The following is a 21,355-nucleotide window of genomic DNA, read 5'->3' on the forward strand; positions in this document are numbered from 1 at the left end:
TCCCTGGCTGTCTCTCCCGGGCTGTCTCTGCCCCCTCCCTCCCTGGCTGTCTCTGCCCCCTCCCTCCCTGGCTGTCTCTCCCGGGCTGTCTCTGCCCACTCCCTCCCTGGCTGTCTCTGCCCCCTCCCTCTCTCCTGGGCTGTCTCTGCCCCCTCCCTCCCTGGCTGTCTCTGCCCCCTCCCTCCCTGGCTGTCTCTCCCCCCTCCCTCCCTGGCTGTCTCTCCCGGGCTGTCTCTGCCCCCTCCCTCCCTGGCTGTCTCTGCCCCCTCCCTGGCTGTCTCTGCCCCCTCCCTCCCGGGCTGTCTCTGCCCCCTCCCTGGCTGTCTCTGCCCCCTCCCTCCCTGCTCCCAGGCTCCAGTGCTCAGTGGCTCGCCCCATCACGTGGGTGTCTAGACACTCTGTCGCTTTAAAAAAAAAAAAGTGATTGTGTTGCACAAACAGCTCAGGTTACTAAAAGCTCTTTTATGTCACATATATAACAACAGGAGCCTCGTGTACAGCGTCTATAGGAGCCGCCGGTGACAGCCCCTGCATGTCCAGGAGCTGCTCTGCTCCCAGTCTGGGTGAGAAGGGGTTAATAGCTGGGGGCCAGTGCACTGGGGAGACTCTTAACCCTCCGATCCCTGGCTGAGGCACAGAGTTAGGCCTGTTGCACATGAACGTTGTGCATCCGTTCCGTGCACTGGCAGCCGGGACGGATCGAGACCCAGTCAACTTGAATGGGTCCGTGATCCGTCCGCACCGCAAAAAAATAGAACAAGTTCTATTTTTTTTTTTGCGGTGCAGAGGCACACTAGTGCCTCCGTGGGGTTCCGATCCGTGGTGCCTCCGTGGGGTTCTGATCCGTGCTTCCGTTCCGCCTCTCCGTGATTGTAGACCCATTCAAGTGAATATGGCCGATGCCCGTGTATTGCAGACCCGCCGTAATACAGCCACGGGCACACAGCGTTCGTCTGCAAGAGGCCTTATTAAGATGTGAACGGCTGAGTTCTTTAGGAAGAACATGGAAAGTTTATCTATCTCATATCTATCTATCTATCTATCTATCTCATATCTATCTATTATCTATCTATCATCTATCTATCTCATATCTATCTATCTATCATCTATCTATCTCATATCTATCTATCTATCTATCTCATATCTATCTATCTATCTATCTCATATCTATCTATCTATCTCATATCTATCTATCTATCATCTATCTATCTTTCATATCTATCTATCTATCTATCATCTATCTATTATCTATCTATCTTCTATCTATCTATCTATCATCTATCTATTATCTATCTATCTTCTATCTTCTATCTATCTATCTATCTCCTATCTATCATCTATCTATCTCTCTCATATCTATCTATCTCATATCTATCTATCTCATATCTATCTATCTATCTATCTATCTATCTATTATCTATCTATCTATCTATCTATCTCATATCTATCTATCTTCTATCTATCTCATCATATATCTATCTATCTATCTATCTATCTAGCTGCTATCTATATCTCATCTAATCTATCTCATATCATATCTATCTATCTATCTCCTATCATATCTATCTATTCTTCTATCTCATAGCGATCTTCTATCTAATCTATCTATCTATCTATCGATCATCTATCTATCCTATCTATCATCTATCTATCTATCATATCTAATCTATCTATTCATATCTATCTGTCCATCTCTCCATCCTCTGGCAGACAGACAGACGGTATAATTTCAGGGAGATTTCAGTATTTCCTACCCCAGTAGCCGTCTGTCCCCCTCCCTGTAACCCCTTTGTTCCTCCCCCAGGTCCGGGCAGGTGACGCCAGGCGACAAGCTTTCCTTTTTTCCACCTTTGTTATCTGGTGCTGTGAAGTCGGAGGCCTCTGCAGCCAGGTGAGCGGGCGGCAGCAGCGCTGGGCTCAGCCCCGTCTGCAGCAGACAATGCCGCCTCGGCCTCATTTGCATTGCTGTTCTGGGGCTGACAGACAGCTGGAGCCAGGGCCCAACAACAGCCCCGGGGTGTGAGACACAACAAGGGCTCCGGAGATAAAGGAGGCCCCAGAAGACCCTACAGAGCAGACATGTGGAACCGGGGGCTTCTCACAGGGACGCCCCCTGGACAGGCGACTACTGATACTGAGCGCTGTGCTGTATACTGTACACGGCGCAAAGCAAAATACATGGTATATGGCCGGCACATCTAGTACATAGAGTCCAGAGATAGGCTTAGATACACGGGCCTCAGAAACTGTATCCTGCATGACAGGGCTTAGATACACTGGCTCAACAGACGTTATCACGCCTGACTGGCTAAGATACACTAGCATCTCAGATGCTTCACACATGATGGGCTGAGATACACTGGGGATGCAGACTGTATCACAAATGACGGGCTGAGATACACTGGGGAGGCAGACTGTATCACACATGATGGGCTGAGATACACTGGGGATGCAGACTGTATCACACATGATGGGCTGAGATACACTGGGGAGGCAGACTGTATCACACATGATGGGCTGAGATACACTGGGGATGCAGACTGTATCACACATGATGGGCTGAGATACACTGGGGACGCAGACTGTATCACACATGATGGGCTGAGATACACTGGGGACGCAGACTGTATCACACATGATGGGCTGAGATACACTGGGGAGGCAGACTGTATCACACATGATGGGCTGAGATACACTGGGGAGGCAGACTGTATCACACATGATGGGCTGAGATACACTGGGGAGGCAGACTGTATCACACATGATGGGCTGAGATACACTGGGGAGGCAGACTGTATCACACATGATGGGCTGAGATACACTGGGGAGGCAGACTGTATCACACATGATGGGCTGAGATACACTAGGGGTTGCCGACTGTATCACACATGATGGGCTGAGATACACTGGGGATGCAGACTGTATCACACATGATGGGCTGAGATACACTGGGGATGCAGACTGTATCACACATGATGGGCTGAGATACACTGGGGAGGCAGACTGTATCACACATGATGGGCTGAGATACACTGGGGAGGCAGACTGTATCACACATGATGGGCTGAGATACACTGGGGAGGCAGACTGTATCACACATGATGGGCTGAGATACACTGGGGAGGCAGACTGTATCACACATGATGGGCTGAGATACACTAGGGGTTGCCGACTGTATCACACATGATGGGCTGAGATACACTGGGGATGCAGACTGTATCACACATGATGGGCTGAGATACACTGGGTAGGCAGACTGTATCACACATGATGGGCTGAGATACACTGGGGAGGCAGACTGTATCACACATGATGGGCTGAGATACACTGGGGAGGCAGACTGTATCACACATGATGGGCTGAGATACACTAGGGGTTGCCGACTGTATCACACATGATGGGCTGAGATACACTGGGGATGCAGACTGTATCACACATGATGGGCTGAGATACACTGGGGAGGCAGACTGTATCACACATGATGGGCTGAGATACACTGGGGACGCAGACTGTATCACACATGATGGGCTGAGATACACTGGGGGTGCAGACTGTATCACACATGATGGGCTGAGATACTTTGAGATGCAGACTGTATCACACTCGATAGGCTTAGATACACCAGGTCAGCATCCCAGTGTCACTGGACACATTATACAATGGGGCCCAATTAGACCAATCTGCCGGAGGGTGTGAAGAGCTGGTTCTTATTTTTGACATTTTTAGAAGCGGTTGGGATCCTGGGCGGGGGTGGGGGGAGTATTTAGCACCTATTTGCAAATCAGCCTGTATCTGTAGAATAGGATGCCCCCCACTGCACACGGTGGAGACCCCACAGGGCATTGAGGAGTCACATGACCACATTAAAGGAGCAGATACATGTAAGATGAGGTGTCAGGAATGTCAATAGCAGACAATGGAATAAAAGGGTCTGGCGGTCAGATGTCTCCATGGCCGGCGCTGAGGGGCCTACCCGTCCACGGCCCAGGCCAAAAGCATAAAGCACAATATAAACCATTATATTACGTAAGCGAGGAGTTCTAACAAGCTGAGTAACATTCAAATCGCCGCCTGATTCAGCGTCGCAGACTTTGATGTGTCCATAAAGGCTGCATTACACAGACCGATTGAGAAAGCGATTGTCCCGGCAATCGCCTGCTCGCTAGCGGAGGAGACCACTGCTGTTACATGCAGCGATCTCCTCCACAGCATGGGGAGCAGTCGTTACGCCATCGCTCGTCCCCATGCTGTACACTGGTTTGTCGGCGGCAGATCGTAATTACACAGCACCATCTGCCGCCGGCAAACAATGATTTCTAAGCGGGCATTGAACGAGAGTTTGCAGGCAATCGGCGTCAGTATTAGGCTTCATTCACACGGCCAGTGAGATACCGGACTGGCATCCTGCTTACTGCAGGAGCGCACCGCGTCATTGGCTGCTAGGATGCCGTGCGCTTTGTGCCGCCGCCGCTGTACAGTAATACACTCGTATGATCTATACAGGTGTATTACTGTACTGCGGCACGAAGTGCGCGGCGTCCTAGCAACCAATGACGCCGTGCGCTCCTGCAGTAAGCAGGATGCCAGTCCAGTATGCCGCTGGCATTCGGTGTAATACAGCCTTAGGACTCATGCACACGAACCGGCCATAACGCAATTTACGGTCCCCAATGCACGGGCAACCTCCATGCGGTTGCCGCAGACGGATCTAGACCCATTCATCTTGGATGGGTCCGTGATCTATCCGCACCACGTTGCAGAGACACAGAGAGAAACCATAGTGCTTCCGTGGGGTCCCATGCCCCCGTTACCCACCGGACCTTCCAGATTGCGGACCTATTCAAGTGAATGGGTCCGCATCCATGATAGGGTGGGCTGATTGCGGGCCACAATACGGGCACGGCCGTGGGCATGAGGCCTCAAACTGGGTGACAATCTCGGACATCCGCTCTGGGGTGACATTTAGATTGGTCACCCTATTTCAGCAATTCTTATTGTCCTCCTCCCCCAAGATAAGCAGAATCTGAGATGCTCGGCAGCCCCTCGTCCCTCTATCGCAGTAGCTTTTCAGCTGCTGTGAAACTACAACTCCCAGCATGCTGAGAATTTTAGGTTCTCATCAGTTGGAGACACAACTTTTTTGGCACATCTGTTTCTTGGAAAGCTGGGTGGCAACCATAGCAGCCTCCATTACAGCTCCTGCAGGGAACATCACCACCCAGCTTGGCAACAATCCTTAAAGGGGTTGTCCAGGATTAGAAAAACATGGCTGCATTCTTCCAGAAACAGCGCCACCCCTGTCTATGGGTTGTGTCCGGTATTGCAGCTTAGCTCCATTGAAGTGAATGGGGCTGAACTGTAATACCACACACAACCCGTGGACAAGAGTGGTGCTGTTTTTGGAAGAAAGCAGCCACGTTTTACTGGATACATTTTCCATGCAGGACTCCAGGAAAGCTGTGTGATAACCCCTGGGGTCTCGATCTTTTGTGTATCCCAACGTGGACAGACCTCTTCGGTCTCTTTCAGAACTGCAAGTATCAGCATACCACAGAATAGCCAATAAGCGCCACCACTAGGGGGCAGTGTGCAGGCCCGCCTTTCTCCACACTCCAGCTGCTGTCGAGTCAATCTCATAATCTCACCATTTTTTCTTCCTACCAGCGGAGACAATATATCTGTCCCCTCAATTACTGGGGCAGGCCGGGACAGCGCCGGTTGGTGTAGATTGACCCCTTGTCTGAACTTGTCCTGGGTAATACGACAGCTCCGGTTTATACGGCGAGACATCCTTGTTTTGCCTGAACCTGTGTAAATTAAATCATTTTAACAGAAAAACGGAAACAGTGATGTAAGAGGTGTAGCTGGGCGCCTCTTACCAGGCATTGACTTCAGTGCGCCCATGTGGAGTGGGTAGACGAGGGCAGCAGTGTTACCAAGTGAGATGGCATAGTGGTCAGCACCAGGACGCAGCTCTCATAGGGTAGACGGATTAATGGGTGTTGTGAGCCCGTTTCCCTCATACCACCGTGTCTTAAGGGATGGGAAAGTCTGGGGAATGAGCAAGAGCAGCGTCCACTCCTTACTCAGGACTGGGACAAGCGTCCACTCCTTACTCGGGACTGGGACAGAGTTAGGGCTCATGCTTGGCCGTGCCCGTATTGCGGCCCGCTAACAGCAATATACGGGTACAGGCCATTTGTGCACTACATCACGGATGCGGACCCGTTCACTGGAATGGGTCCGCAATCCGGAAGGTGTGGTGTGTAGGCACAGAAGCGCTACGGAGTGCTTCCGTGGGGTTTCTCTCTGTGCAAAAATTGTGGTCCCCAATACACTAAACGGCCGCCACATGTTTGTATGCATGAGCACTTAGACTCAATGGGGCCTCCACCACACACTGAATGGGGCCTCCACCACACACTGAATGGGGCCTCCACCACACACTCAATGGGGCCTCCACCACACACTCAATGGGGCCTCCACCACACACTCAAGGGGGCCTCCACCACACACTCAATGGGGCCTCCACCACGCACTCAATGGGGCCTCCACCACGCACTCAATGGGGCCTCCACCACACACTCAATGGGGCCTCCACCACACACTCAATAGGGCCTCCACCACACACTCAATGGGGCCTCCAGCACACACTCAATGGGGCCTCCACCACACACTCAATGGGGCCTCCACCACACACTCAAGGGGGCCTCCACCACACACTCAAGGGGGGCTCCACCACACACTCAATGGGGCCTCCACCACACACTCAATGGGGCCTCCACCACTCCCTCCGGACAATCCACAGCAGGGGTTCACTATGTAATGGGGCATTCACATGACAAATACGGATGTCTTCCATGTGCTTTCCGCATCTGTATGTCCGTTCTGCAAAAGATAGAACATGTCCTATTCTTGGCTGCAAATGCGGACCACAGACCCATTGAAGTCAATGGGTCCACAAAAAAAAAAAAAAAAAAAAAAAAAACATACGCAACACGGACCTTACACGGACTCATCTGTATTGTGCGGAACGGACATACGGATGCAGAAAGCATTTGGGTCGAGTGAATGCATCCTTATTGGTATACTGTATGGCCCTATTACTTGTGCACCGTGTAGCAGTAGGACCTGTGTGGCGTGTGGCACTATTTGTAGCTAATTGTATAAAAGTAACCTTTAGGAACAGTTCCCTGGGCATAGTTTAAAGGGGTTCTGCATCTGATCGGCGAGGATCCGACCCCGCCGATCAGCTGTTTGAGAAGGCAGTGGCCCTCCAGCAGCGCCGCGGCCTTCTCACTGTTTACCGCAGGCCCAGTGACGTCACGACTAGTATCAACTGGCCTGGGCGCGGCTAAGCTCAGAGCTTAGCCCCGCCCAGGCCAGTTGATACTAGTCGTGACGTCACTGGGCCTGCGGTAAACAGTGAGAAGGCCGCGGCGCTGCTGGAGGGCCGCTGCCTTCTCAAACAGCTGATCGGCGGGGGTCCCGGGGGTCGGACCCCCGCTGATCAGATGCTGATGATCTATCCAGAGGATAGATCATCAGTTAAAACAAACTGCAGAACCCCTTTAATAAAGAGTAACTAAACTTTTGTTAAACTTTCTATAGTTTTTCTACTATACTTTATTTTGCGGTTTTTCTAAGCAAATAGGTACCCAGAGACCCGGGTGCCTATCTGGCTTTGGAGCCAGTATACTGGTACACCGCTGACGTGTCCGCAGAGTACTGGAGTACGGATTCCGCTGGGCTATGTACACCTCAATTATTCAGTCCTACACAGTCATCTATACACACATCATGCAGCGTTACAATGTGTCATGGAGATGACCTCAGAGCATAGGAAGTCTTACAGGTTAGTGAAGAGGAAATAAATGGGACAATAGGGTGATGACCTAAGAAAATATATCTGGGGATGGACCGAGACACAAGTCTGTCAGGTTCCTCATCAGGCAGCCCTGCCCTATGTGTCACAGACGCGCCACTGAAATTGCCATTCAGATTGCACACAGTCATGTAGGAAATCTAGTCCTGCTTAAAACTCTGTGCAAGGGCCACGTGCGGCTTCCGAGTGGATGGGATATGCTGTGCTGTGCAAAAGTCTAAGGCAGGTGTGAGGAAAATGATGCAAATTAGGAATGCTTTCAAGAATAGAAGTGTTCATCGTTTATTTTTTATCAATTTGCAAACTGCAAAGTGAAGGGATAAAAGAAAAATGTAATATTTGGCGTGACCACCTTTACCTTCAGAACATCATCAGTTCTTCTAGGTACACTTCTAGGTAAACTCGGCAGGAAGGTTCTTCTAAACATCTCGGAGAACTGACCGTAGATCTTCAGAGGAGGTAGGCTTGCTCAGATCCTTCTGTTTCCCCATGTAATCCCAGACAAACCTTAAGATGCTGAGATCATGGCTCTGTGGGGACCATATCATCACTTCCAGGTTCTTCTTTACACGGAAGTTAGTTCTTAGTGACATTGGTTATGTGTTTGGGGTCGTTGTCCTGCTGCAGTACAAATTTGGAGTCGATCAGAAGCCTCCCTGATGGTACTGCATGATCGGTAGGAAGCTCTACCCGTATTTCTCAGCCTTGAGAATTGTATTGAAGCTGTAGACAGGAAATGTTAGATTTTTTTAGGCAGTTGTCATTCTCTAGGCAGCCTGACTGTGAATAATCGTTAAAGCTGCACTCTATCCCTATGCTGGGGAGGTCACAGTGGAACCCTAACCTAGGACTATGCTGGTATATAGAAAATAAATCAGAGACTTTATACTGGCTTTGAGAACCCAAAACCAAATAGAGATCCCAGCAAGGAACCCTAACATGTAGGCATAAGATGTATAGATGGAGAGGCAGTAGTAGTAGCTGCTGTGACCTAGTGAACTACTAAGGCTGCAGATGTGACCTTTTTTGTAGTTTTTATGTTTTTTTTTTTAGATATTGCAACTTTATTGCTCCTTGTAAGCTTCATTGAATTATTCTGAGCTTTTATTTTTTATAGAGTTTTCCACAGACAGAAGTTCAGTACCAGAAAAATGAAATTGATATGTAAAAACAGGCACGACGGCAGCCTGAGGACCCCAGCACGGAATACACTGCTCAGGGTTGGTGGCCCCCTTTACCCCTCCTCTAATTAGCTATTGGCGCTGGAGGATTATGTGAAATATTACTATTTTATTAGGGGGAAAAAAAATTAAAAACATTTTGTTCCTATTGAATTTCAATCAATAAAATTATTTAAATCTAAATAAAGTAAATGTGTCATAAAATGGCCTATTTAAATCACATTTTATGGCCTCATGCACACGACCGTTGGTCCGTGTGCACCAAGCATCACGGATGCGGACCCATTCACTTGAATGGGTCCGCAATTACGCAGATGCGGAACAGAGTCACGGAATGGAACACCGGAAGGATTTACGCAGTGCTTACGTGGTGTTTCTTTTCGTTGTTCCGCACCACAAATTAATATGACATGTCATTTTTTGGCGATTTTATTACATTTTCAATGTCACTATCTATATTTAATAAAAATGCTAAAATCCTGCAATTTTCACACTGGCCACTAAGCCTAATAATTGACACTGCTTCATGGTCAGTGGAGATCGCTTTTCAGCAGTCATCTCATTATCATCACAGGCAGGATCACAATTAAATATTATATATATATATATATATATATATATATATTTGTGCACACACAGGATCTGCCATTCACAATAACTGATGTCTTAGCTTCCCTCCTCCCTGCACAATGACCCCTGCACAGGTCACAGAGCACACCTAGAAAACTCTCCCATAGAAGTCAATGAAGTCCCTTCCTGACAATTGTGTCTATGGCTCTTGTGGCTGCTGTAAAGCATATCTCTAAATGCTAAAGTACAGGATATATTTTTAGGCCTAGTGGCCACGCTAAAAACGGCACGATTTTAGGATTTAAAAAAAAAAAAAAAAATCTCAGAAAATTATAAAAAATCTAATAAAATAACAACTTGATTTTCTGATGACACCTACCCTTTAAACTAATTTTATAAAGGAAAATTCAGAAGTAAATAAGCGCCTGGACAATAACGATCTCGTGTGAAGACGCGTCTCTAATAGGAAGCTGTTCCTTCGGTAACCATGGGAACTAAAGCTCAGGTGAGAGCGGCTTCTTGTGCGGATATTGCAGTCACTCCAGGATGGTGCTCAGTGACACCGCTGGGTAATTAGGTCGCCTTTTCTTTCCAGGAAACCATTGTGAAGAGCGGAGTCGTGTCTCAATTACACCGGCGTATAATGGAATCGAACCTCACAGAGGTCAATGCAGCCAGGAGACAGACCATACCGGCCGAGCACAGAGCATATTCTAGTCATTTTAGAGGGATCACCCCAATTAATATCCCAGGGGCGTGCAGATACTCTCCTGAAGGACAGCTCATAGAATTCAAGGTTCTAGGGGTATGTAGAGTTTTGCAATACTATTTTGCTGGTAAAAGAAGAAATTAAACTAATTAAATTCTTAATTAGAAAACGTCTTCTGTTCTGTAGTCATGTCCCCCCCCCCCCCCCACTCCTCTAAGACAAGAGGGCAGTAGGGTAAGGAGATATATTCCACAAAATGTCTTTAATCCAGCGTTACACGAACCTGATAGTTGCCGGATTATAAATACTCTGGATTATTGTCCCGACATAGCGTATAAACTGAGAATACCACAATCATTTACTACTGCAGCATGTATCAGAGGAGGTGGAATAGTCTGGTTTGATGCTAAAAACAAGATGATCTGAATTTATACATTGTGTTATGCCAAATATCTATCTATCTATCTATTATATTTCTTATATTATCTATCTATCTATTCTTGAATAATACTTCTATCTATGTGTCTGTCTGTCAAGGTATCTATCTCATATCTGTCTGATATTTATGTATGTACTAGAGATGAGTGAATTTCATATTTTGAAATTCCTTCAGGCTTCGTTTGGTGGTAAAAGCAGAATTGCGTTATGGATTCCGTTACCACGGACCATAACGCAATTCTATAAAGGCATTCCGTTATTCATTCCGTTATAATAGAAGTCTATGGGCTGCAAAACGGATCCGTCCGGTTTCCATTATGCTGGACGGATCCGTTATGCAGGCCATAGACTTCTATTAGGACGGAATGAATAACGGAATGCCTTTATAGAATTGCGTTATGGTCCGTGGTAACAGAATCCATAACGCAATTCAGCTTTTACCACCAAACGAAGCGTGAATGAATTTCATAACATGAAATTCGCTCATTTCTAGTATGTATCTATTTGTCTAATCTATCTATGATATCTACCGGTATGTCTATTTTTCTTTCTTGTACTATCTATCTCTCATATCTATCTATATATCTATCTATCTATCATCTATCTATCTCTCTCATATCTATCTATCTATCTATAATATCTATCCATCTATCTATCTATCTATCTATCTCTCTCATATCTATCTATCTATAATATCTATCTATATATCTATCTATCTCATTATCTATCTATCTCTCATATCTATCTATCTATCTCTCTCATATCTATCTATCATCATGTATGTTGCTGGATATTTTATAGTACTGTAATATTTATGTGAGGCTCAGGTCTCCGGTGGCTTCATCCCAGAGATGGTGCTCAGCGTGGTGGTTTGATACGGTTTGGTTCCTCTGATATATAACCTCAGTAAAGATAAGTGAAATATATTAATATCCTCTTATCTGACAGAGAGATGAAATTGTGTATTCCTGAGAACTCTGACACGGGTAATGCTCTAATTGACCCTCAGTGGGCAGATTCCATTAAATGTGACCACGCATAGACAGAAATAATCATTTTATTAGTGGAATCTAATATAGGAGTCACCATACTTTCCGGATGATGTCCTGACACCCTCAGCCCTCTCTGCCACATGACATAATAAACTCTGCATGATATAAATCAGCATTCACTGCACTGACAGCTATTCTTAGCATTCCTGAAAATAGTCATTCAATTACACCGGGGTATTAGAAGGGGACGTGGCTGCAGGGAGCAGACATGAAAAGAAGAAGTACAGTAAGTGTACCAGAATATCTATAAAGCTTATCATCTTGGGATATCAGCAGTTCAAGCCACAGGTTGCCTGTGAGAAGAATTTATTTGCCTATGTCCCTGTGTCAACACTACCTGCGCTTGTGGTCTGACACCAAAATGTCTTTATAGGAGTCCAGGAGTAGTGTGAATATGAAGTTTTAATCTTCAAGGTTCTGCTCCTGCAAGTGCCCAGAAGGTGGAGCTTCACTGTGAAGTGCTCTCTGCATTGAGCTGCTTCACAGCTCCTCCCCTCTGCTCTGAGTGACAGCTGTACTGGTCTCATGGTTGGATGCTACAGCTGTCACTCAGAGCAGAGGGGAGTAGCTGTGAAGCATACCAATGCAGAGAAGAAAGAGCACATCAGTGCACTTGCAGGAGCAGAACCTGGCAGAATAAAACATCACATTCACACTACTCCTGATGCTAAAAGCTCCACAAAAGGTATGTTTATACTTTATATATGTGCAAATTCCAATGTGTGAGCATACCCTAAAGTGTTCAGGCCCCCCTCCAGAACCTGTTTTCAGGGGGTATCACCAATTCTTGTCCCCATTAATAATTTTTAAAGCTAACTCTGCATGTGGATCTGACTTCTGATTGGGTTCTGTGGAGGATTTTTCCAAGGGAAGTATTTATTGTGTAACCGTGGAGACACAACGGTCTGCATAGGAGCTGTATACACAAAATGGTAGACAATATTTAATCAAGACAATTTCCAGGGTTCCTTATTTTTTGTTATTCTAGAGACATACCTGTAAAAAATTCTAAGAGCATTTTTTTAATTTGCGGAGCCGCAGTTTGTGAATAAGCTCAGTGCTGCCCCTTACAGTAAAATGTGAACACAACATTACAGTGGATGCAAACGTGCAACATTTGTTGCCAAGAGCCTTCCTTTTACTTTGTGGTTTTCTATGACATAAGACAGTGGCAGACGGGCAATAAAAATGTCTGCAGATGCTTGACCCAGGCAAAGGGTTTACTGAGGATCAAAGGTAAGGAGGTTTTCCAGCATCATGCCCCTCAGCAAGAGTTATCACCTCGGTGTGGTTCCTCAGACTGGAGGAAGGAACCTGATATGTGAAGGTGCTGTCTCATTACATAAGGTAAGCGGCCCCTCTTACCCCTGTCACTCTCTAATTTCACAGAAAAGCTTGAAAATTCAGTTTTGGGTGAATTTACTTTAAGTACAAGGTTTCATGTAATAAACTCCTGATCTCCCCGAGGCATAAAGTTATAACAAAGCTCTAATTTCCAACTCCCATACTTGACATGATGATAGGGAGGTGGAGCTGTGGGAGAGATGCAGTGAATTGTAGCAGCGACGAATTTGTCCTGTAGCACTTTGTGACGCTTTTGGACTTCACTTGCTTCTGCAGGTTTAACTGCAGTCCTATGTAAGCCAACATGTGAGGAAGTATGATATCACTATTAGAGTCCTTGCGCATGTATTTTCCTCAGTATTATTAGAGCACTTGTATTTTTTTCTGCAGTTCTTGTGACTTTTTTGTAGTTGTATTTTTTTTCTCTAAATGACCATTTTTACTGCCTTTTTTTCCTATAGTGAATGAGCTGTAAAAGGCCAAGAGCGCCAGATCCACCAGCTCCATATCTTAGTTGCAGATCTAAGGGAAATATAAAAAAGGCGGACATTTCATATTTCTCTTAGACCTTTAAAAAAAAAAAAGCCAAAAAAACCAAAATGCCAACTAATGATCAAAAAGACCAGTACAAAAAACACTGCATGTTCTGCATTTCATATTCCCTTGGACCTTCAGCTATTTGGAGTTTTTACTGCAAAAAATGGAGCAAAAAAGTCACCCAAAAAAAAAACGTTGACATAAACCTATGTGACAGCAGCCTAGAAGAGAGAATACAACCGAATGAAGGAAAGAGGAGGGAGGGGGTTAGAGTGAGAACGTGGAAATACAAAGGAAAGAAGGAAGAAAGCATGGGCTACATGCACACGAACGTTGTTTGTTTCTGTGTTCGTTCAGTTTTTTTTGCAGATAGGATGCGGACCCATTCATTTCAATGGGCCCGCAAAAAATGCGCACAGCACATTGTGTGCTGTCCACATCAGTATGTCCGTTCCGTAGCCCCGCAAAAAAAATAAAACATGTCCTATTCTTGTCCGTTTTAGGCATTGTTGCAATAGATCCACAAAAAAAAAAAAACGGATGGCATAAGGATGTCATCCGTTGTTTTTTTTGCGGATCCAATTTGCGGACTGCAAAACACATACGGTTGTACATGCCCCCTGTGGCCATATTGCGGCCTGCATACAGCGTGTCCGCAATACACGGTCACCAGCCTTGTGCATTCCGCATCACGGATCGCGGACCCATGAATGGGTCCGCAATCACGGAGATGCAGAACGGAGGCACGGATCGGAACCCCCACGGAAGCACTATGGAGTGCTTCTGTGGTGTTTCTGGCCGTGCCTCCGCACCGCAAAAAAGTAGCGCATGCACTACTTTTTTGCGGTGCAGACCGTCGGATGCGGATCGCGGACCCCATTCAAGTGAAGGGGTCTGTGATCCCCATGTGGCTGCCCCACGGTCTGTGCCCGTGCATTGCGGACCGCAATTTGCACGGAGCCCTAACGTTCGTGCGCATGTAGCCTAGAGAAGACAAATGGAGAGACAGAAAGAGAAAAGAGGGAGCGAGTGGGAGAAGAAAGAAAGAGAGAACGGAAGGAGAGAAGGGAAAGGTAGGAAGGAATAAAGAAAGAAACAAGGAAAGAAAGTATAATGAAGAGAGAAGATTAAAATGGAGAGCAAGAAAGAGGAAGAGATACAAGAAGGGAGAGAAAGAGAGAAGGAGGGCAGAGAAAGAAGGAGAAGGAAGGAAGGGAGAGAAAGAGAGAAGGAGGGCAGAGAAAGAAGGAGAAGGAAGGAAGGGAGAGAAAGAGAGAAGGAGGGCAGAGAAAGAAGGAGAAGGAAGGAAGGGAGAGAAAGAGAGAAGGAGGGCAGAGAAAGAAGGAGAAGGAAGGAAGGGAGAGAAAGAGAGAAGGAGGGCAGAGAAAGAAGGAGAAGGAAGGAAGGGAGAGAAAGAGAGAAGGAGGGCAGAGAAAGAAGGAGAAGGAAGGAAGGGAGAGAAAGAGAGAAGGAGGGCAGAGAAAGAAGGAGAAGGAAGGAAGGGAGAGAAAGAGAGAAGGAGGGCAGAGAAAGAAGGAGAAGGAAGGAAGGGAGAGAAAGAGAAGAAAAGGGAGAATGAAAGGAAAGAGAAAATGGTAGTGATAGAGAAAGAGAAGCGAGAGAGAAAGATAGAAGTAAAGAAAAATGAGGTAGAGGTTAGAGAAAGCAGGAGTGAGGGAACAGTCCGGAGACAATGAGGAGCCATGGACTCCAGATAGAGATCTAGACATTTTGATGATAAGCTGCAATGTACCCAGAGCCGATCACAGGCTGATTCTGACAGATGACACCCAGAAGCCTGGAAGAACATTCCGCACAGTAACATCTAGGACTGGTATGATTACCATTGCCATGTCTGGAAGTATGAGCTCAGACTGAACACGCACATCAAATAATATACTCTCCAAATCTAAAATATAGAAAGTGTGGCGCACCACTGCGCAGATATTCCGTACTGAAATAGGTCAGTTCAGCTTTAAGGAGGAGCTGTCGCCTCTCTCTCTCACACGTCTGTTTTACCAACTGCTTGTGTCCCTCATGTAATAACAATTCTGCGGCATATATGTATTATTCCTGCTAGAAGTCATGAATTCATTGCTGGCAGTTTGCAATGAAGGTCCAGCTGGGTGGGGGGTGTCCCTGCACAGTCTGTGTCAGGCGCTCCAGGCTCACACCCTCCACCGCCAGTCAGCTGGACCCTCATTTCAAACAATATGCAATTAATGAATGGCTTTTGGCAGGAATAATATAGGAATGGCACATCATAAAGTCATAAGACTAGATGGTAATGCAAGTAGTTACTACAGCAGACACATCAGGAGGGAGGACGGGTCCTCTTTAAGACATGTAGGTATAAAAAGCGGAGTGGACTCCACCTATAGGTGCTGGGTCACAGTACCACCTATCCAAGACTGGGCAGGGGAATAAGTGCTCATGCCCACCAACCTAAAGGCTCCGTGCCCGTATTGCGGACCACAAATGGCGGGTCCGCAATATACGAGCACTGGCCGCGTGCAGTCCGTGCTGCAGTTGCAGGTTGACTTGAATGAGTCGACAATCAGCAAGAAGACAATAATAAGAAGAGTCAGCATGGGGGCGGCCTGTAACTTCACCCTTTTGATATTTTCATATATATATAGAATACACAGTTTATTGAAATTAGAGCAAAGTTTGTGTTCTGTCCAGATTATGTCATCCTGGAGACAGATAATGACACGTCTGTTCTCGGTGATACTGGATGGATATGACACATACAGTTTTTTCTTTGACAATGAGGACGTTCCATATGAGCTGCGACTGTGACTAAACCCCAATTTCACAGTTAGGAGCCGTCATCCTGCAGCAAGTCTATTGTGACCAAATAATTGCTGTTCCTCCAGAAATTGGGGCTTAGTCACTGAACCAAGAGTTCACTCCCTGAGCGGAAAAGGTTTGTTATTATGTAATATTAGTAGAGGAATAGATAGATAAATAGATATGAGATAGATAAATATTAGATATATAATAGATAGATAGATATTAGATATACAGGGTGGGCCATTTATATGGATACACCTTAATAAAATGGGAATGGTTGGTGATATTAACTTCCTGATTGTGGCACATTAGTATATGTGAGGGGGGAAACTTTTCAAGATGGGTGGTGACCACGGCGGCCATTTTGAAGTCGGCCATTTTGAATCCAACTTTTGTTTTTTCAATAGGAAGAGGGTCATGTGACACATCATACTTATTGGGAATTTCACAAGAAAAACAATGGTGTGCTTGGTTTTAGTTATTTACAAGTTTCTGACCACTTATAAAATGTGTTCAATGTGCTGCCCATTGTGTTGGATTGTCAATGCAACCGTCTTCTCCCACTCTTCACACACTGATAGCAACGCCGCAGGAGAAATGCTAGCACAGGCTTCCAGTATCCGTAGTTTCAGGTGCTGCACAGCATATGCTGTGAAGACACGAGATGTGCAGCACCTGAAACTGACTTCAAAATGGCCGCCATGGTCACCACCCATCTTGAAAAGTTTCCCCCTCACACATACTAATGTGCCAACAGGAAGTTAATATCTCCAACCATTCCCATTTTATTAAGGTGTATCCATATAAATGGCCCACCCTGTATATTAGATAGATAGATAGATAGATAAATATTTATTAGATATATATTAGATAGATAATATCCTCCGGGTATAGAGGAAAATTAGATATTTACTTAAGGATACTATCATGAATTCTAGAAGGTATGAATTTTAGATATTAGATATATATTAGATAGATAATATCCTCCGTTCGGGTAGTCGTAAATAATATCCTCTATTATCGCATCGCACGATAATAGAGATTAGTAGAGGAATAGATAGATAAATAGATAACAGATAGATGACACATAAATATGAGATATACGATGGATAGAAAGATAATACTTAGATATGAGATAGATAATAGATAGATATATGGATATGAGATAGATAGATTTTAGGCTAGTTTCACACTTGCAGCAGGACTGATCTGGCAGGCTGGTCTCCCTGTCGGATCCGTCCTTCCGCTGTATCGCCGGACCTAAAAAGTCCTGCATGTCCGACTTTTTAGTCCGGCGGCTTTTGCCGTGCACCGCCGTGCTGCGCCGGAGCTCCGCCCCCGTCCCCATTATAGTCAATGGGGACGGAGCGGCGAAACAGCGGAAGGACGGAGAACAGCCTGCCAGATCCGTCCTGCTGCAAGTGTGAAACTAGCCTTAGATATATAGATAATAGATAGATGATAGATAAAGAGATAGATAACAGATAGATGACACATAAATATGAGATATATGATAGAAAGATAATACATAGATATTAGATAGATATGAGATATATAGATAATAGATAGATAGATAATACATAGATATTTGATAGATAATATATATATAGATAGACTGGAGTGCCTAGGGCCGACCAGTAACATTCATTCTGGGCCCACTATACGGCTCCATACAAATACCACCTCTGTACTCAGCAGCAATAAGATGGGGGCTTTATCTCGGTCCGGTGGATAGGTTACAAATGGTTGTTGTGAGCTATCTCCATTACACCCCCTGTGAGGTGGCCGCCTCTGTGGCCCTGTGATCTGTTTGCCACGGCCGTTGTCACCTTGTGAGCTCAGCTTGCACACTAAAAGGGCTTGTCCACACTGGTTTAACCTTGGACGTGTTTCTATCAGGGAATATAAACATGATAAAATGGGAAATCCTGGGACCCCCCATTATTGGCCCTAGTGAAAATGCACTAGCGGGAGCCTACTTTTGGGGAGGCCTCTCCTTAGCGGTCAACGCCTTTAAAAATTTATTTAACTGAGTGGTTTCTGAGAAGCAGGGAATATGGCTGCCATTGCTGATCCCCAAACAGTTACTAGCAGACGTTTCTCACCCACGAATCACAAACATGTCAGCAAAAACTGGGTGACTACCCCTATCATCTCTATAATGGCGACAGTATCAGTTGTCACCGGCTTAGAATTTTGAAAATAATATTCAACAGAATGGGACGACTAAAGGACTTCTTTCATTTTTGGACTATGCCCTTTAACTCATCTTACTTTGGCCAAACTTAATTTCTGAGTGGAGTCCCCCTTTAAATCTCCGTTCCATAATTCAATCAGAAAGCGTCAGGAATAGAAGGTAATAATTACTTTCATGCGATTATTGTCAGATTTATAGCAGCAGATCGGGCAGCGTCGTTCCTGTCCTTCCCCCATAAATCAGTGGACCAGATAAGAGGAACCAATTAATGGTCTGGTCACAATTCTTTAGACATGATGTCAGGTCCACCCTGCTCCAGGTCCAAAGCCTGTTGTTGACCAGTTTCTGACGAAAGTTGGCATGGAGCTGAGTAGACGGCGGCTGATCACGGACTCCAGGCAGACGGCAGGGCAAACAAGGCGTATTGTCACCATCAAAGTCACAGACAAAGGACATCTCTACCTCAAACAAAGAAGAGCAAAAACACCAATGATAACATTCAGCTCCTGGTCCTCCTAACCCCTATCTGATCAATGAGACAAGACAGGTGGAGGCTGGGAGGAGGAAAGAGACTGCGGAGGAGATAAAAGTTCTGTGCAAACAGCATCAAAATCACTAAAGTAACTTCTACTATTCCCAACAGGTCACATAGGATATTTATCCCCATTAAATATATTAGATTTCCTTTCTGGCATCTGCTTGGCCTATGGAGGCTGCCTAAGCTCAGAGGAGGCTGTCTATATCTGTGAGGCTTGTCTAATATATATAGAGGCTGCCTAAGATCAGAGGAGGCTGTCTATATCTGTGAGGCTTGTCTAATATATATAGAGGCTGCCTAAGATCAGAGGAGGCTGTCTATATCTGTGAGGCTTGTCTAATATCTATGGAGGCTGCCTAAGATCAGAGGAGGCTGTCTATATCTGTGAGAGCTGTCTAATGTCTATGGAGGCTGCCTAAGATCAGAGGAGGCTGTCTATATCTGTGAGGCTTGTCTAATATCTATGGAGGCTGCCTAAGATCAGAGGAGGCTGTCTATATCTGTGAGGCTTGTCTAATGTCTATGGAGGCTGCCTAAGATCAGAGGAGGCTGTCTATATCTGTGAGGCTTGTCTAATGTCTATGGAGGCTGCCTAAGATCAGAGGAGGCTGTCTATATCTGTAAGAGCTGTCTAATATCTATGGAGGCTGCCTAAGATCAGAGGAGGCTGTCTATATCTGTGAGAGCTGTCTAATGTCTATGGAGGCTGCCTAAGATCAGAGGAGGCTGTCTATATCTGTGAGGCTTGTCTAATGTCTATGGAGGCTGCCTAAGATCAGAGGAGGCTGTCTATATCTGTGAGAGCTGTCTAATGTCTATGGAGGCTGCCTAAGATCAGAGGAGGCTGTCTATATCTGTGAGGCTTGTCTAATATCTATGGAGGCTGCCTAAGATCAGAGGAGGCTGTCTATATCTGTGAGGCTTGTCTAATGTCTATGGAGGCTGCCTAAGATCAGAGGAGGCTGTCTATATCTGTGAGGCTTGTCTAATGTCTATGGAGGCTGCCTAAGATCAGAGGAGGCTGTCTATATCTGTGAGGCTTGTCTAATATCTATGGAGGCTGCCTAAGATCAGAGGAGGCTGTCTATATCTGTGAGGCTTGTCTAATGTCTATGGAGGCTGCCTAAGATCAGAGGAGGCTGTCTATATCTGTGAGAGCTGTCTAATGTCTATGGAGGCTGCCTAAGATCAGAGGAGGCTGTCTATATCTGTGAGGCTTGTCTAATGTCTATGGAGGCTGCCTAAGATCAGAGGAGGCTGTCTATATCTGTGAGGCTTGTCTAATGTCTATGGAGGCTGCCTAAGATCAGAGGAGGCTGTCTATATCTGTGAGGCTTGTCTAATATCTATGGAGGCTGCCTAAGATCAGAGGAGGCTGTCTATATCTGTAAGAGCTGTCTAATATCTATGGAGGCTGCCTAAGATCAGAGGAGGCTGTCTATATCTGTGAGAGCTGTCTAATGTCTATGGAGGCTGCCTAAGATCAGAGGAGGCTGTCTATATCTGTGAGGCTTGTCTAATGCCTATGGAGGCTGCCTAAGATCAGAGGAGGCTGTCTATATCTGTGAGAGCTGTCTAATGTCTATGGAGGCTGCCTAAGATCAGAGGAGGCTGTCTATATCTGTGAGGCTTGTCTAATATCTATGGAGGCTGCCTAAGATCAGAGGAGGCTGTCTATATCTGTGAGGCTTGTCTAATGTCTATGGAGGCTGCCTAAGATCAGAGGAGGCTGTCTATATCTGTGAGGCTTGTCTAATGCCTATGGAGGCTGCCTAAGATCAGAGGAGGCTGTCTATATCTGTGAGAGCTGTCTAATGTCTATGGAGGCTGCCTAAGATCAGAGGAGGCTGTCTATATCTGTGAGGCTTGTCTAATATCTATGGAGGCTGCCTAAGATCAGAGGAGGCTGTCTATATCTGTGAGGCTTGTCTAATGTCTATGGAGGCTGCCTAAGATCAGAGGAGGCTGTCTATATCTGTAAGAGCTGTCTAATATCTATGGAGGCTGCCTAAGATCAGAGGAGGCTGTCTATATCTGTGAGAGCTGTCTAATGTCTATGGAGGCTGCCTAAGATCAGAGGAGGCTGTCTATATCTGTGAGAGCTGTCT

The 21,355-nt window shown here is 45.8% G+C and overlaps 1 long non-coding RNA gene across 1 annotated transcript; it reads left to right on the forward strand.

The window, feature by feature from the left end:
• The first annotated feature begins 450 nt into the window (after positions 1-450).
• On the forward strand, positions 451-10,485 carry LOC122937206. Its single transcript, XR_006389624.1, has 5 exons — positions 451-563; positions 1,805-1,891; positions 9,003-9,105; positions 10,038-10,141; positions 10,232-10,485. It is a non-coding gene; the product is annotated as an uncharacterized LOC122937206 (long non-coding RNA).
• The last annotated feature ends 10,870 nt before the right edge of the window (positions 10,486-21,355 follow it).

Source organism: Bufo gargarizans, chromosome 1, assembly GCF_014858855.1.
Source record: "Bufo gargarizans isolate SCDJY-AF-19 chromosome 1, ASM1485885v1, whole genome shotgun sequence".
Taxonomy (NCBI): Eukaryota; Metazoa; Chordata; class Amphibia; order Anura; family Bufonidae; genus Bufo; species Bufo gargarizans.